Source organism: Somniosus microcephalus, chromosome 22 (genome assembly GCF_052327205.1).
Source record: "Somniosus microcephalus isolate GS21.2 chromosome 22, FLI_Smic_1.0, whole genome shotgun sequence".
NCBI classification, from domain to species: Eukaryota; Metazoa; Chordata; class Chondrichthyes; order Squaliformes; family Somniosidae; genus Somniosus; species Somniosus microcephalus.
In genome coordinates this window covers 74,520,670-74,533,199 of record NC_141008.1, presented here as the reverse complement: position 1 = coordinate 74,533,199, position 12,530 = coordinate 74,520,670, and the positions used below count along the sequence as shown (strand labels likewise).

At 47.8% G+C, this 12,530-nt stretch overlaps 1 protein-coding gene across 1 annotated transcript in view; it reads left to right on the top strand.

The window, feature by feature from the left end:
* The window catches only part of LOC147102538 (protein ABHD15-like), a 51,186-nt gene that overhangs the window by 31,882 nt on the left and 6,774 nt on the right, over positions 1 to 12,530 (top strand). The window lies entirely within an intron of this gene.

Genomic DNA, 12,530 nt, shown 5'->3' with positions numbered 1-12,530 from the left:
GAGCTACACACACCCCAACTTCGTCACAGGCCTGGAGATTTTAATGGCCTCGGTAAAAGAGTCCTGAGCAGAGGGAGTGTAAATGTACTGGGCCGCCTCTCCCCTTGATGGTATAAATTGGGAGGGGGCCCTTCCTTCCCTCTGCTCAATTGGCAAATAATAAATAAGAAAGGAGGTGCCTTTTGGAGAGGCAGAGAGAGGACAAAGAGAGAGAGAGAGGGGGGGGGTGGGAAGGAGGGGGGCCGCAAAGGCAGGGTCCCCACTCAAAGATGGTAGACGGTGGGTGGGCGTCGGCAGGGTGCACTCCCCCGATGGTAACACACAAAGTCTTTAAGCTGGTCTTCGGGCAGGGGGAGAAGATGTCTTCGCCTGGGCAGGCTGGAGAACGCCCAAGGTCAGCCCACACCAGGTCTTCTCGATGTACAGGAACAAGCTTCACCTGGGCAGGCTCCAGCCAACCTAGGCCAGGCTTTCGGCCCATCTTCTTTTCCTCCCCCCGCCTAGAATGCAAAGTCTTTAGGGGGAATGCACAGAGACACCCACCTGCAGATGTTAGAGTTGCAGCTCCTCCCCTCCTTCCAAGTGGAGCTGTTTGGTATCCTCTCTCCCTCTCTCCCTCTCCTGGGCTGGAGGCCGAATTGGGAGGCAGTGATGGAAAAGGCCTCTCCCGATATAATGCTGGCCTCCTCCTCTGTCCTCCACTCCTTCCTCTCCAGGCACCTCTGTAGATGATGTAGATGGCTGTAGGCTGCTAGTAGTGGTGGCCTGGGGTCCCAGGCCAAGGCAACCACACACTCACCCCACAGCAGCAGGAGCAGCTCAGTAGCACAACCTTCTCCTCTGACAGCAAGGAACAGACTGAGCACCTTCACTTGTTTGTTCCTTGGTTAATTGTTCCTAGCTTCCTGTGTTAATTCTTAATGGCCTGTTAGCTGTTTATGGGTTTCACCTGTTTTCTTGGTATATAAGGTCTGTGGTTGTTTCACTCTGTGCTCAGTCCTCACTAGGGTGAACCAGGGAGTTAGTCTTGACAATGTGCTCTGTCTTGACTAGGTGCTCTGTGTGACTAGCCTTTGCTCTATGGCAGCTTGCCTTCACAAGCTGGTTGCCATGGTTCTTGCTTGCGTTTTAAGATGTATTTAAGTCTGTTGTTCTGTTAAGTTGCTTGTCTTGGTAAGGTGCTGTTTGGACAAGCGTGTTGCTATGTGGGAGCCGTTGGGAGCTTGTCTTGAGCTTTGCATTGATAAGCCGATTACCCTTGGGGTAGCTTGTCTGGAGTCTTGCCTCGGCAAGCCGCTTGCCCCTTGTGGTAGCTTGTCGCAAGCTCAGTATAGACAAGTGGGCTTCCTCATGGAAGCTGTCCTGAGTTCCTATCTTGACTAGCTGTCTTGTAACTTGTCTCTAGTTCTTATGTATGCTTGTTGTGTTTCTGTCTCGAGTTCTCTTGTCTTTAGTTCTTATGTATATTGCTGTGTCCCTTGTGTTAATCTAGTTATGTGTGAATCTAGTAAAGTTCAAACAAAGTACGGTATCTTTGTCTCTTGTTTGGTTTCTGCACTTGGGTCCAGAACCTACCTTGCCCGGAGAGCACGGCCCCTTATTTATACGGCCCCGTGGCTCCCCAACCCTGACAAGAAGGCACCAGCGCACAGAAGCACGTCGCCGCAGGAGATACCCCAAAAACAAGGTCTACAGACAGAGGATGAGCTATCTCAACATGACTGAGCAGCAGTGCTAAAGGAGGCTCAGACTTTCGCGAGAGGTAGCGGGTGACATCTGCGCAATGCTGCAGCAAGACCTGGAGCCTAGAGGAATGGGTGGACACCCCTTACCAGTGGCCGTCAAAGTCACCACCGCACTCAACTTTTTTGCTTCAGGCTCATTCCATGGATCAACAGCAGACATCAGCGGCATCTCCCAGGCGACCGCACACACTTGCATCACGCAGGTAACCAATGCCTTCTTTGCCATCGCGCACAATTACATCAGATTCTCCAAGGATCAAGCCAGTGTAACCGCGCATGCAGTTGGATTTGCTAATCTGGCAGGTTTTCCAAGGGTGCAGGGCATCGTTGACTGCACAAATGTGGCCCTTAAGGCACCCCATCACAATCCAGGTATTTTGTCAACCGCAAGGGCTTCCACCCCCTCAACGTGCAGCTGGTGTGTGACCACAAGAAGGAAATATTGCGTGTTTGCTCCAAGTACCCTGGCAGTTGCCATGAATCCTTCATCCTGCGGCAGTCTAGTGTGCCTCCACTCTTCAGTCCACCAGACCAACTTTTCGGATGGCTACTTGGAGACAAGGGCTATCCCCTGAAGACGTGGCTAATGACACCGTTGAGCCCATCCAATGAAGCTGAGGAGCGCTACAACTCCAGCCACATTTCCACCAGATCCATAATCGAGCAAACCATCAGCTTGCTGAAGATGCGATTCAGATGCCTTGATAGATCAGGTGGAGCCCTGCAGTACTCAGCAGCCAGGGTCTCCAGAATCATCGTGGTCTGCTGTGCACTTCACAACATGGCACAGCATCGTGGCTTGCAGCTGGTTGAGGTACAAGTGACTCATCGCAAAGCCTCCTCAAATGAGGAGGAGGAGGAGATCGACAATGAACAGCTTGCGGAGGCGCATCAACCAGCGGCAGCAGCACACGAGCACATTGTTGCCCGGGATGCAAGGGATGCACTCATCTTGGCCAGATTTGCTTAGCCTGCTCAATCAAACACTTTTGCCTCGCACCTTCTTACCAGAGCATCGACAATGGCCAAGAACCTATGGATTCCTATCACTCTGACCACCATACTGACAATTGCAAGTCGCCCTAAGCCCTCAATGTGGAAGTCCCATTTGCAAAATGACACAGGCCACAATTTCAACAGTTTGTCATCAAGTTTCTTTATCACATCAAATCATGGATGGCTTTTCAAAAATAAACACAACAGAACACCCAAGTGACTACCCTTGTAACTACTTGTGCTTTATCTTCCTCTTACGCATGCTCCTACGTGGTGCTTCCCCTGTGGTTTCAGCAAATGTGGAGGCCCCTTGCTCAGTTTCCTGCTGCTCCTGCCTCAACACCTTTGGCGGGTGTCCTCTGGGGTTGCGAGCCTCTGAGGGCTCGGCAACAGTCTGCTGCTCCTGCAGCTGTGCAGGGGCTGAGACGCCAATCTCAGTTGGGTGAGGACTCTGGTGGGGCTCTGACTGAGGGCTCTGCAGTGGCATGGGAGTATGAACATTTGGAGAGGAGCCCCCACTTCCTTGTTCTCTGCCACCAACATCCCTCTCATGGGTCAGCCCCACTTCAGAGCTAGCAAGTGGCTTGACAGCACCTTGCTGCACTTGGGGGGGCTGCCAGGAGGACCTGATTCTGCACTGGAGGACTTCCATGAAGGTCTGGTTTCTCTCCTCAATAGCTGACCATCGCTCCTCCAGAGATGTCAGTCTATTCTGAACCATGACCATGTTTTCAACACTCTGGCGACTTAGCTCCTCCATGGCCGTAGCAATCCTCTCCTCTACCATAGCCATCCTTTCCACGGAGGTTGTCATCCTTTCCGTGGTGATGCGTTCATGTGCCAACACCTCCACAAAGGCTCTGCTCATGTTAGCGATGGACTCCTCCATTCGCTCCACACTCGCAGCGACCCTGGAGACAAAACCTGGCAGAGACTCCTGCACCTGTTCCTGGAGTTCCAGCACCGCTCTCATTCTGGATGGACCCGGAGGCACAGGGTCGACTAGCAGTGGAGCTGAGCTGGGAGAGTCCTGCACCCTGCGACGAGGACTCTCCACTGCTGTCCCTGTCTCCACTATCTGCTGATGCTCACTTGTGAGCTGTGATACACCAGGTGACAACTCTACTCTATCTCCCGAAGGTCCCACCGAGGTGTGAGTGTCTGCGCTGGTGCTGGGTGCGCTGAATTCTGCTGACGCTGTGCCCTCAGAGGTTGCAGCTTTCTCTGAGGAGTCTGAGGGCTCAGGCTGTTCCTCCTGGACAGTGGGGAGGGGGGCTGTCGCTGGTCCTGTGGGGGAGTAAAGGAAAGAGTTAGTCATGTGAGGTAAACGTTGCATGCACATTGAGTTGTCAATCTATTAGAGCATCAGAATCAATCTGTTTCAGCATCAGAAGCCATATCAGTCACTCATGCAATGTCAATGAGAGAGATGAAAAACTATTCTCCACCAGCTTGCTCTGATGCACCCGTCTGTCCGTCCCCCACTTGCGCATCCTCCTCAGCTCCCACGGTCTCCAGGGCGGCCACCTCCGCAGTGGTGAGCTGGGCTCTTGAGGGTGGCCCTCCTCCTGTCCTTGCCCTCTCACTCTTATTGTGGGCTCTCTTTTCCTGCAATGAGGGAGACAAGTGGAGTTTGAGTGAGAATGAAGGAGTGAGTGTAGAGAATCCATAGCATAGATGTTTAGAAGGAGACAAAGATGGAGTGAATTGCCAAGACCAAGGGCCCTCCCTGTGTGTTGTAAGTTGTTGTCATTGCATCACAGTGATAGGGAATGTGAGGGCTGCATAATCGAATAGTTAAGTGAATGTGAACATACAGAGAGAGGGAATGGTTAAGGGTGCAGGGATGTAAGGGTCAAGTGGGATATGGAGGAGGAGGTTGATATAGCAGAGTGCTGGTGATGAGAGGCGATGGGGATCAGATTGAGGGTCAAGGGGATGGAATACTCACTTATCCTGTGCGGAGAAGGTCATGAAACCTCTTTCTGCACTGCAGCCAGGTTCTGCTGCACATTGAGATGGCATTCACCTCCTGAGCCACTTGCAGCCACACAGCTTTGGTCTGCTGGGGAGGCTTTTTCCTCCCTGAAGAAGGAAAGAGCACTTCCTTATTTGCTCTTGCTCCCTCCACCAGAGCTTGGAGGGAGTTCTCATCGAATTGGGGTGCACACTTTGGTCTGGTGCTGGACATGGTTGCAGTAGGAATCCCTCAGAAGTATGATGCTAAATTTGTAAGGCTGAAAAAGAGCCAAGGCTGCTTGCAGGCCTTAAATCCAGCTGCATAGATGATGTCATTGGAGGCGAGTTTCAGCATCAAAAGACTCATTGGACCAGGGGTTCTCACACGCTGGAAATCAAGTGCCCAATTAGGGCAAAATCGCCCTTTTGTCCTGCCTCACATCGGAGGCGGGGTCCTGACACACCCCTGACCCGCCCCCAGCCCGCCCCCAATGACAAAATCCAGCCCCATATATCAGGGCTTTCATGTGAAATTAAATATCTCATTAGAAGACAATTAGAACAGTAGCATAGTGGTTATGTTACTGGACTAGTAATCCAGAGGGCTGGACGAATGATCCAGCCACGGCAGCTGGGGAATTTAAATTAAGTTAATTAAATAAATCTGGAATAAAAAGCTAGTATCAGTAATGGTGACCATGAAACTATCGGATTGTCGCAAAAACCCAGGGAAGGAAATCTGCTGTCCTTACTGGTCTGGCCTATATGTGACTCCAACGTGGTTGACTCTTAACTGTCCTCTGAAATGGCCTAGCAAGCCACTCAGTTGTAACAAACCACTACAAGAAACACTAATAAGAATAAAACCAGACGGACCACCCACCATTGACCTCGGCACGAAAATGGCACACCCAGCCCAGTCGACCCTGCAAAGTCCTCCTCACCAACATCTGGGGACTTGTGCCAAAATTGGGAGAGCTGTCCCACAGACTAGTCAAGCAACAGCCTGACATAGTCATACTCACAGAATCATACCCTTCAGCCAATGTCCCGAACTCCTCCATCACCATCCCTGGGTATGTTCTGTCCCACCAGCAGGACAGACCCACCAGGGGTGGCGGCACAATGATATACAGTCGGGAAGGAGTGGCCTTGGGAGTCCTCAACATTGACTCTGGACCCCATGGGCAAGGAAACATCCTGCTGATTACCACCTACCGCCCTCCTCAGCTGATGAATCACTACTCCTCCATGTTGAACACCACTTGGAAGAAGCACTGAGAGTAGCAAGGGCACAGAATGTACACTGGGTGGGGGACTTCAATGTCCATCAACAAGAGTGGCTCGATCACATCACTACTGACCGAGCTGGCCGAGTCCTGAAGGATATAGCTGCCAGTCTGGGCCAGCGACAGGTGGTGAGTGAACCAACACAAGGGGAAAACCTACTTGACCTCGTCCTCACCAATCTACCAGTCACAGATGCATCTGTCCATGAGAGCACTGGTAGCAGTGGCCACCGCACAGTCATTGTAGAGACGAAGTCCCGTCTTCACACTGAGGACACCCTCCATCGTGTTGTGTGGCACTACCACCATGCTAAATGGGATAGATTCAGAACAGATCTAGCAGCTCAAAACTGGGCATCCATGAGGTGCTGTAGGTCATCAGCAGCAACAGAATTGTATTCCACCACAATCTGTAACCTCATGGCCCAGCATATCCCTCACTCTACCATTACCATCAAGCCAGGGGACCAACCCTGGTTCAATAAGGAGTGTAGAAGAGCATGCCAGGAGCAGCACCAGGCGTACATAAAAATGAGGTGCCAACCTGGGGAAGCTGCAACACGGGACTTCATGCAGGCTTAGAAGCAGAAGCAGCATGCTATAGACAGGGCTAAGCGATCCCACAAGCAATGGATCAGATCAAAGCTCTGCAGTCCTGCCACATCCAGTCGTGAATGGTGGTGGACCATTAAACAACTAACGAGAGGAGGAGGCTCCAGGAATATCCCCATCCTCAATGATGGTGGAGCCCAGCACGTGAGTGCAAAAGGCAAGGCTGAAGCGTTTGCAACCATCTTCAGCCAGAAATGCCTAGTGGATGATCCATATTGGCCTACTCCTGAGGTCCCCACCATCACAGAAGCCAGTCTTCAGCCAATTCGATTCACTCCACGTGATATCAAGAAACGGCTGAGCGCACTGTATACAGAGGGCCCCGACAACATCCCAACTATCATGCTGAAGACTTGTGCTCCAGAACTAGCCGCGCCTCTAGCCAACTTGTTCCAGTACAGCTACAACACTGGCATCTATCCGACAATGTAGAAAACTGCTCAGGTATATCCTGTCCACAAAAAGCAGGACAAATCCAATCTGGCCAATTACCGCCTCATCAGTCTACTCTCAATCATCAGCAGAGTGATGGAAGGTGTCGCCGACAGTGCTATCAAGCGGCACTTACTCACCAATAACTTGCTCACTGATGCCCAATTTGGGTTCTGCCAGGACCACTCTGCTCCAGACCTCATTACAGCCTTGGTCCAAACATGGACAAAGGAGCTGAATTCCAGAGGTGAGGTGAGAGTGACTGCCCTTGACATCAAGGCAGCAATTGACCGAGTGTGGCATCAAGGAGCTCTAGTAAAACTGAAGTCAATGGGAATCGGGGGGGGAACTCTTCACTGGCTGGAGTCATACCTAGCACAAAGGAAGATGGTTGGAGGTCAATCATCTCAGCCCCAGGACATCGCTGCAGGAATTTCTCAGGGCAGTGTCCTAAGCCCAACCATCTTCAGCTGCTTCATCAATGACCTTCCCTCCAACATAAGGTCAGAAGTGGGGATGTTCGCTGATGACTGCACAGTGTTCAGTGCCATCCACAACTCTTCAGATAATGAAGCAGTCCATGCCCGCATGCAACAAGACTGGGATGACATTCAGGCTTGGGCTGATAAGTGGCAGGTAACATTCGCGCCACAGAAGTGCCAGGCAATGATTATCTCCAACAAGCAAGAGTCTAAACACCTCTCCATGACATTCAACGGCATTACCATTGCCGAATCCCCCACCATCAACATCCTATGGGTCACCATTAACCAGAAACTTCACTGGACCAGCCACATAAATACTGTGGCAACAAGAGCAGGTCAGAGGCTGGGTATTCTGCAGCGAATGTCTCACCTCCTGACTCCCCAAAGCCTTGCCACCATCTACAAGGCGCAAGTCAGGAGTGTGATGGCATACTCTCCACCTGCCTGGATGAGTGCAGCTCCAACAAAACTCAAGAAGCTTGACACCATCCAGGACAAAGCAGCCCGCTTGATTGGCACCCCATCCACCACCAGAAACATTCGCTCCCTCCACCACTGGCATACCGTGGCTGCAGTGTGTACCATCTACAAGGTGCACTGCAGCAACTCGCCAAGGTTTCTTCGGCAGCACCTCCCAAACCCGCGATCTCTTCCACCTAGAAGGACAAGGGCAGCAGGCGCATGAGAACACCACCACCTCCAAGTTCCCCTCCAAGTCACACACCATCCTGACTTAGAATTATATCGCCGATCCTTCATCGTCGCTGGGTCAAAATCTTGGAACTCCTTCCCTAACAGCACTGTGGGAGCACTTTCACCACACGGACTGCAGCGGTTCAAGAAGACGGCTCACCAGCACCTTCTCAAAGGGCAGCTAGAGATGGGCAATAAATGCTGGCCTTGCCAGCGACGCCCATATCCCATGAATGAAAAAAAAATCATCACAGCACTATCCATAATAATGCCACAGCAAAATCTAATGCTTTGAGAATTTATACTTGCCAAAACTGCATGGAATGCCATAATTATGGGCGAGGATGTGGCCTTCGATTCACACATGTTCACATATGAGTGAAATTAGCAGTACTATATCACTTCCTGTGTACCCTGTGATTCACAACATCATCAGTAACAGAATCTGAAAGTTATAAAGTCCCCTCAGAGGCTCCTGAAATGTGTCTAGTCTGTGTTGAGAGGGACTCATTTTCCCTGTGCTTTTTACACACTTTCTTTGATTTGAGATGGTGTAACGTGGTTTTTCCTAAGATATTTAATTTTTAAAATCTGACTACGAGGTTGGGAGTGCTTTAGAGCAGTCCATTTACATCAGCCCTACCTAATTGACTGGCGATGGTAAAATATTTTACCAAAGTTTTCTTAAATGATGATAGCGTGGGTTCAAAGTGATCGAGTATTTTGATGAGGTAACAGAGAGGGTTGATGAGGGTAATGCGGTTGACGTAGTGTACATGGGTTTCCAAAAGGCGTTCGACAAAGTGCCACATAATAGGATTGCCAGCAAAGTTGAAGCCCATGGAATAAAAGGGACAGTGACAGCATGGATACAGAATTAGCTAAGTGACAGGAAACAGAGTAGTGGTGAATGGTTGTTTTTTGGACTGGAGGAAGGTATACAGTGGTGTTCCACAGGGGCCGGTTCTAGGACCACTGCTTTTCTTGATATATATTAATGACTTGGACTTGGGTGTACAGGGCGCAATTTCAAAATTTGCAGATGACACAAAACTTGGAAGTATAGTGAACAGTGAGGAGGAGAGTGATAGACTTCAGGAAGACATAGACAGGCTGGTGAAATGGGCGGACACGTGGCAGATGAAATTTAATGCAGAAAAGTGTGAAGTGATACATTTTGGTAGAAAGAATAAAGAGAGGACATATAAATTAAATGGTACAATCCTAAAGGGAGTGCATGAACAGAGACCTGGGGGTATGTGTGCACAAATCATTGAAGGTGGCGGGGCAGGTTGAGAAAACGGTTAAAAAGATTTACGGGATTCTGGGCTTCATAAATAGAGGTATAGAGTACAAAAGTGTGGAAATTATGATGAACCTGTGTAAAACACTGGTTCGGCCCCAACTAGAGTATTATGTCCAATTCTGGGCACCACACTTTAGGAAGGATGTGAAGGCCTTAGAGAAGGTGCAGAAAAGATTTACGAGAATGATTCCAGGAATGAGGGACTTCAGTTACGTTGATAGACTGGAGAAGCTGGGGTTGTTCCCCTTGGAGCAGAGAAGATTGAGAGGAGATTTGATCGAGGTGTTCAAAATCATGAGGGGTCTGGACAGAGTAGAGAGAGAGAAACTGTTCCCATTGGCAGAAGGGCTGAGAACCAGAGGACACAGATTTAAAGTTGCAGGGCTACGGGGAGAGGGCAGGGGAGTGGGACTAGCTGAAATGCTCTGGCAGAGAGTCGGCACAGGCTCGATGGGCCGAATGGCCTTCTTCCGTGCTGTAACCATTCTATGATTCTATGAAAGTGAAACTGGTTGATATAGTTCCTAAGTTGAGATATGAGAGCAAATCTTGAATATTTTGTTGGTTTACAAGTCATGAAAGATAGCTTTGAAATTATTTATGAAATCGTTAAAAATGTCCTACCCTATACCTGTATGAAGTTATATATGTCACAGGGAATTATTGGAATTGTCGTGGAAAAATATTAAAGGTTGGTTTCCCCAAGTCAGTTCAGGCCCCATTATAAAATAATCCTGATAGCATCCAAGAGGTGAAACATTTTCAGAAAGATATGCAGAAGAAAACCCAGTAAGATACGTGAACCTAAGAAAGGGGTAGAATTGTTACATTATTTGTGGCCTTTATCTAAACTTAGTACAGTGTAGAAAAGAATGTGTTAACAATACTCCAAGGTGAAGGCTCCTAGAGCTACAATTGCTTAATCCTCCCTGCTCAAGCAAGCACCACAGGGCATAAGATGTTCCTGCCTATACCACTTCCGTTTAATTATAGTCTGGGTGTAGCTATAGGATGTTTATTTTTTACTGAGTTTGCAAGTGCAAATTGTAAAACATTTAGTCATTGGCATCGTGCTTTGATTGAAGATCACCAGACAGCCTGCGACCACAAGGGAAATATTAGCAGATAGTACAATGACACAATGTGCAATAAAAGCCAGCTTTTCAGTATTGAAAGAACTATCCACCTGAAGCAGCTGATTAATGCAATGCTTTCTCATCCTTACAGATGCTAATCTGTCAATTATTCATTTGAACATGACAGTAACTCATTTAAGCACAGCATTATTTGTGATTCATTTAAGCCTAATTAGTGTTATACTGTTGTTGCATGATGAATTTGGGGCGGAATTTCCACCAGAATCCTTATAAATTGACCACACGTTCTTAGTATGATATTGGCAAGTTGCAACTTAGCTCCCATACACCACCACTGACCAGACTCATTGACTGCCAATGGTGATCTGACCGCAGATTCACGTTAGGTCGACTCCAGTATAACACAAGCAGCGCACACAATATTTGGGCTCTAGCTGCAGTCCGTGACAAAGAAGGAAATGTTTTATTAAAGGTTCTTAAATGTATTTCTTTCTTTAATCTCACATTGAGCCCACACCGTAACATTTTATTCAGGCTGGGGATTAGACTTTAATCAGATTGTATTTCTTTAATATTAAAGATAATATCAGCCAATAAAGAAAGCAAAAGACTGCTCTGAAAATCATAAACATTTTAACTGACTATAGTTGCTTACATTTGAATGCAATGCATGTTAATTGTTCCCTTTTACTGAATTATTTGACGCTTAAACATATCCCTGTTACAAACTAGTAGATAACAAATCACTAAAGGTGCAAACAATATGACATTATATTAATTTACAATACATATTCTCGCTCCATTTTTATATATAATGTGTATATTTCATATTCTACACTTCATGATTGCTTTAAAACAAAAATGATGTTGTAGAATGAGCATAACACTGTTCTAATTTAGTGAAGTATTGCTAACAGTTTTACTGGTGCTAGTCTAGTATATAATGTCCTTTTTAAGAACTCATAACTGCCAGAATTGTGATTCAAAACATAATTGTCGGTCTCCACAAACCACTGCCTGAATAAGATGTGATGTTATGTTTTGTTATGTACTCAGGATGAGAAAATGCCATCAAGCCTGCTAATAAACTCAAACCTGAATCCCTGCTCTTCCTGCCCCTCCTCCTAACCTCCTGGGAAAGGCAAAAGCTGAGACGCAAAGCCAATCAGGAATCTCTGTCAAAATGTCCTCAAACCTCAAAATTCCTCAACCCCTCAAAGGTGATAAAGTTAGCCCCAGGAGGCCCAAACCCAGCAGTAATAACACAAGATCTTACCTTACTTCTGATGTTATCTCATAGGTTTCCAGAAATCCGTTGAATGCCTTCTTGAAGCACTGCAAGGAGTCAGTCCTCACTATCACATTTGAAATGCCATTCCACAGGTTAATTGCCCTCTGTGGAAAAATTAACCTTCCACACATTCAACTTCACTCCTGCTTCCACTATTTAAAAGGATGGTCCATAGTTTGGGATTGAATTATCGATGAATACCTTAAAAATACTAATAAATGTTTCCCATGATGATGATTTTCCTATCTACTTGATACTTTGTTTTGCTCTTACACAATTTCAAGATGGCAACCACAATGACCACAGCGATCGAGGTTGAATCCTCCCCTTTTTACACTGTCAAGTCAGCCTAGTCAAATGCTAGCGCACTCCTATATAACACAGCTGGTGGAGAAGAAAATTAAATGAAAGAAAGACTTGTATTTATATAGCGCCTTTCACGACCACCGGACGTCTCAAAGCGCTTTACAGCCAATGAAGTAGAGTCACTGTTGTAATGTGGGAAACGCAGCAGCCAATTTGCACACAGCAAGGTCCCACAAACAGCAATGTGATAATGACCAGATAATCTGGATTTTTTAATGTTGGTTGAGGGATAAATATTGGCCAGGACACCGGGAATGTC